Below are 5,954 nucleotides of genomic sequence, written 5' to 3'. Positions count from 1 at the left end.
ATGTTAAACAAAACTCACGTTTAACATGTTTTTCTAACACTTTATGAAAATACAACTAAATAGTTGGAAAGTAGGAAGACCAGCTTGTAAAAACAACAAAACCGACTGACCTAACATAGTAGATCAAAATAATTTTTTGATAGAAACAAACTTGATATTGTATATATTTTTTAAACTCAAAATCAAAATAGTGATAAATTTACAACTACTCTACTGGCGAATAACTAAGACAAAGCCAGAGCAGCAGCCTATAAATGGACAACCAAGGATAGGCCATGTAAATAAACAATGGAAACTGAGGGAGGAGATACGGGCAGATGCCATTTTAGGCATGCCAATTGATGCCACTACTCCAAAGTACAACTTTACTAAAAGGTACAAGGTACTGATATTAGAACGGGAAGACTGGGCCAAAGGCATCGCTAAAGGCAAACTCCTTCTGGCATACGGACGGCTTCAAAACCGACAGGGTACGGAAGCTGGGGTCTTCGGAATGAACCCCAAGACCGAACTGACGGTAAACCTAGGTAATTATGCTACAGTTTTTCAGTCTGAAATCATAGCGAATGAATAATGCGCCAGAGAAATAAAAAATGCTAGGAATACATTCCCAGAAGATAGCCATTTTCTCTGACAGCCAGGCAGCACTTAGGACCCTCATGCGAGGCGAAGGCAAAGGGTGTTTGGAACTGCATGGAGGCCCTGACGAACAACGACACTAATGACCTGACCCTGACATGGTTCCCTGGACATTCGGGGCATGGAGTCAACGAAAAGTTGACATGTTGGCCAAAATTGGAGTCAACATGGACTCACTGGGCCCAGAACTCTACTGCGCCCAAGCATCCTGCCACAAGAGAGGATACATGTTAAAATGGATCCTTAAAGAGTCCAAAACATGGTGGAACAATACCACAGGTATGAGGCACGCGAAGAGATTCATACGACCATCCGCAAAACTTACAAAAGAATTACTGAAAGGCGACCGCAACCGAACCAGAATTCTGATTGGTCTCCTGACATAGCAATGCCGCTTAAGAAGGCACATGCAGCGGATAGGAGTGACAGAAGAAACACTGCGCAGATACTGCCAGGAAGAGAAGACCGCAGAACACATTTTATATTTCTGTGAGTGTCTATGTAGGTGCAGGTTCTTGCAACTAGGACAAGAAAAGCCAGAAGCAAGATCCTAAACCAAGGCGCCTCTGGCTAAGCTTTTGAGGCTGGTTAGTAACCTGAAGCTGGTCAGAGAGTTTTAAATAACAGAGGAGCACAATAGATTTATTCAGGTCGAGGTGCCGTAAGTCTTGTGGCCGCCTCTTTTATCCCTATCCCTGTATCTATCCCTAGCTCAAGTGATTAGAGCAGCAGCGTATTGAGCTATTAAGGTCGTCGGTTCGAATCATAAATGTATTTGTATTATCCAAACCATGTAAATCCCAGGCCCTGAAGATGATCTATATAAGGATCGAAACGTTGGCACAATAAATAAAATGTTTTTCTAACTCTACATCACACAAAACCTCATCTCACCATCTCCAAATAATCGTTTATTAAGGGTCACTAAATACTACATAATAATATCTTTATAAAGCTACCAATGGTGAATAAGAAAACAAATCCTATTGCTCGTATAATTGAGGGGAAATGTTATTTTTCTACCACGGAGAGTAGGAAGTCAGCTGAAAATTTTGATTCGCGTGGGAACTGAAATGATTATAGCTGCATAGGTAAAGTATGCCCTTTACTACTGTGAAATATATGATGTGCTCATACAACAAGCTCCAAGATACTAATCGCTAATATAGCGTAAGTTATTCCTAATGGCACGAAAGTTTCATTTTTGCCTCTTTCTTTTTTTGATGATATGAGAAATTAGTCCGAATCCAGGTCGAAATAGTATATATACTTCGGGGTGATCAAAAAATCAAAGCAGGTGTTGATAAAGAATAGGGTCTCAAAATTGAAGTGTTTAGATTGCGGTCAGTTAATAGTATAGTGATTGCGCCTACCAGAAAAGGCAATGATAATAATAATAATAATAGCAATACTGTGTGTAATACCAACGGATTATAAGAATAAGGATGTTCGTTCTAGGGTTATACCCGCGGGTCGTATATTTGAACTAATAGTAATGAAATTAATTGCCCCTAAAATTGATCTTACACACGGTAGAATCTAAAAATTGCAAAATCCACATAATATCCTATGTGAGCGATGTTTCCTAATAACAGGGGTAGATTCTTCATCCAGTACCTACTCCTGGGTTTGATAGTCTTATTGTTAATAGGAGTTTTTGGGATGGTGGAAGAACCGAGGAAATGCCATATCAGGTGCTCCGATTATTAAGGGAACTAGTCAATTTCCAAATTCACAAATTATAACTGGTATAACCATAAAGAAGATTTTGGCAGTAACAATTACGTTGGGGCGTCGGTGGACGCAACGGTTTATCACTGCAAAGTAAAGGTCCCGGGTTCTAATCCAGCGGCCCTGCATCCGCACCCGATATACTTACAAATGGGCTTTTTTTCAAAAACACCCGGTACCCCGATATAACTTCTGCTGTTGCGAACCCTCGTAAAAAAAATAAATAAAACATTAATCTTCGATCATTTTGGTCTGCTACCTTCAGTGTTCTGTACGGATTTCTGTTCAGTTGATTTTTTTATGTTCGTCACGAAATTTGATTAAGTAGATAGGGTGTTCCTCAGGGAAGCATACTTGGCCCTTTTCTATTTTCCATGTACACTGCAGATATTCCTACACATGTTAACATTTCGACACACACATTCGCATTCAATAATTCATCTTATTGATGTTCCTAAGGTATTGTTTATTTGGGTTTTATATCAGGAAGAGGTTGTCTAAGTTCAATTCGAATAATTCATCTTATTGATGTTCCTAATGCAATTTTAATCATTTATTTCAATCATTTCAATATGTAAAACGAAAGGGAGTCTAGAGTCAAAAAGTACACAAAGGTCCTTAATGCTATTTAAAGCCAACAATTCAGTATCACAAATTTCGTACTAACTAATCGGATATGATTTTGTATGATAACACACAGTTCTACATTTATCGATATTTAGGGACGTGTCTATGGATCACTAATCTGGAGGAACAAGCTCAACAAAAAGTAGCTACCCAAACATTAGGCAGGATACAAAGACTAGCACACCTATGTATCACAGGGGCAATGGGAACATCCCCTCAAATGCATTAGAAACTTTGCTAAACCTACCTCCACTGGAAATATTCATACAAGAAGAGGCTAGGAAAAGCTCTCTTAGGTTCCAGAAACAATTAAATTGGAAAGGAACTAAATTCGGGCATACAATCATAATCAACAAAAACAGACACCCATTTTTTAGAAATGGGGACTGATTAAATGACCCCGGAAACAATCTTCACAATTTCCTATAAATTCTGAACAGACTATAGAGGAGAGCATCAGATACAATGATATGGTATACAGATGGATCCAAAACAAACGAAGGAACCGGATCGGGCATTTTCTCTAAGCCAAAAACATGAGCAATCAATCTCATCAGGCAAGTACATTTCGGTCTTTCAAATAGAAATACATGCCATCACTGCTTGTGCCCTGGAAAATCTTAAAAGAGGTTACACTGACAAAAAAATCCTCATAAGATCAGATAGCCAAGCAGCCATTAAAGCACTAGCATGTAAAAGAATTACTTCAAAATCAGTCAGTGAATACACCCAAAATCTCCATAACCCGGGGAAACACAACATCCCGATGATATCTTGGGTGCCAGGGCACAGGGGAATTTTGGGTTATGAGAAAGCAGACAGACTGGCCAGAGGAGGATCCGCAAGACCATATCACCTATATTTGGGATACCAAAAATAAATATCGAATCCTCCTATAGAATCTAAACAAAACAAAAGGAGAAGTGGATAAACTCTAGCGGCGCTAGACATAATAAACTTATGATAAAACATCTCTCACCCAGACTCGCAAAATCACTGCTGCAATTGGAGAGGACTAAACTCAGAGGAGTGATAGGACTAACCGGTTACTGGCATCTGTGAAAACACCTACACAACATGGGCATATACAAATATGATCCCATCTGCAGATTACGTAAAGAGGAGAAAGAAACAGCCACCCACATCATCTTCGAATGCGAAGCAACTGCTCTATGGAGATTCAACCAAACATACGACAAAACTTAGGGAATGAAATTGTAGCAGCGACATGATACTTCTAAAGAGAAGGATAGAGTCTATTGCACTGCACTATGGAACTAGGAAGGTACAATAAGCCAGAAGGCTGAATTGCCTGGGGAGTACAAACTCCGCTTCCTAGTGTCCTTTTGTTAACCATACCATGCTACAAACCGCTCTTGATGAAAAATGGGATTCTGTGTCACAATTCAGAATAGGCGTTATTTAGAGCAAAACTAGGTAATCAATTGTTAGTTAATTACCACCATGTATCGTCCAATGTTCCATTATAGACCAGTCCATACTTGGCCCATTTGGCCCAGGGTCTGATTACCACTGATGAAGGCCACCTTTCCTACCATTACAGTAGACCATTGTGCGAAGGAGTCATTAGGTAGTGCATTGTTCAAAGTTTGGAAATAAAGAAGGTTCAATTCCACAGTAGGTCTTTTAGGTCGTCATACATAGGCCCCGAACGTATTCTTGGGATAACAAGAACAAATATAGAACCCTCCATCGCAGAATGGATCCAAGCAAAACAAAAGGAGAAGTGGTTAAACTCTAGCGCGGCTAGCATAGTAAACTTATGATGAAACGATCCTCATCAAGACTGGCAAAATCACTACATCCAACTGGAGAGGGCTAAACTCAGAGGAGTGGGAGGACTACTAACCGGTCACTGGCATCTGAGAAAACATCTACACAACATGGGTATGCACAGCGATGATACCATTTGCAGATTATGCAATGAGGAGGAGGAAACAGCCACTTATATCATCTTTGAACGCGAAGCAACAGCTCAATGGAGATTTAACCTAACGTACGGAAAAAACTTAAGGATTGCAGCAGCGACAGTCAATGACCTGATACTTCTAAGAAGAAGGATCGAGTCTATTGCACTGAACTAAGAAACTGTGAAGGAACAATAAGCCAGAAGGCTGCAGTGCCTGAGGAGTGCAATCCCCGCTTCCTAGTATCCTTCTTCACCATACCATACCATACCATAGGGACGTGTCATTCATATCACACCAATTGACTAGATTTGAAAACTCTTGCTGAAGCATATCACAGACCTCTAAAGATTTAATCACTTTAAAAAATTTTCAGTTAGGAACATCATTTATAAAAATATTGAACAATAATGGCGACAGATGTCCCCCTTGGAGCACACCGGAACTATAATGTCCTGTTTATTACCGTGTCACTTAATTTAGTATTATTTCTTAGTTTTGTTTTGTTCTTTACACTCCTCGCTCCTCACTACTCTCGCAAAAATTTAAAAAAATATTATACAATACAACAATGAGGCTACTGTTATTTGAAGTTTTTTTTTATTACTATTATTAATTTGCTTGTTAAATATAGAAATGATATTTTTTTCATCGTCCTTATAATAAGATTTTAGCGTCGAATTGTTAAAGAATGTGTTAAGGTGAAATAAGAAAGTTCTCCGTGAGAAGGGATCTGTGACAAACGAGAAAAGCCGTGGAATGACAGAGACCCTTTTCGGTAACAAAAGCAATATCAACGTCCTGATGGCTTGCTATTCTGTAAGCGTAGACATCACTTTGTCGTCCTGAAAATATCCCTCGGCAAGAGTGTTGGGCGATTTAATATTTCAAAATACGCCATCGCGGTTCACTCTCTCTCTCTCTCTCTCTCTCTCTCTCTCTCTTTCTCTGCCTTTCTTTTATAACCGGTTAATTCGGCGGATAGAATTTCAAGGAGTTGAAGTTTTACAGGATCAAGTTTCCTCCTGG

The 5,954-nt window shown here is 39.5% G+C and overlaps 1 pseudogene; it reads right to left on the bottom strand.

Moving 5' to 3' along the window:
• Positions 1-1,678: 1,678 nt before the first annotated feature.
• On the bottom strand, positions 1,679-4,497 carry LOC106665448 (annotated as a pseudogene).
• Positions 4,498-5,954: the final 1,457 nt, after the last annotated feature.

The sequence above is a fragment of the Cimex lectularius genome, unplaced genomic scaffold, assembly GCF_000648675.2.
Source record: "Cimex lectularius strain Harlan isolate CLEC.00 unplaced genomic scaffold, Clec_2.1 scaffold102, whole genome shotgun sequence".
Taxonomy (NCBI): Eukaryota; Metazoa; Arthropoda; class Insecta; order Hemiptera; family Cimicidae; genus Cimex; species Cimex lectularius.
This window is presented reverse-complemented; position numbering and strand designations above follow the sequence as displayed.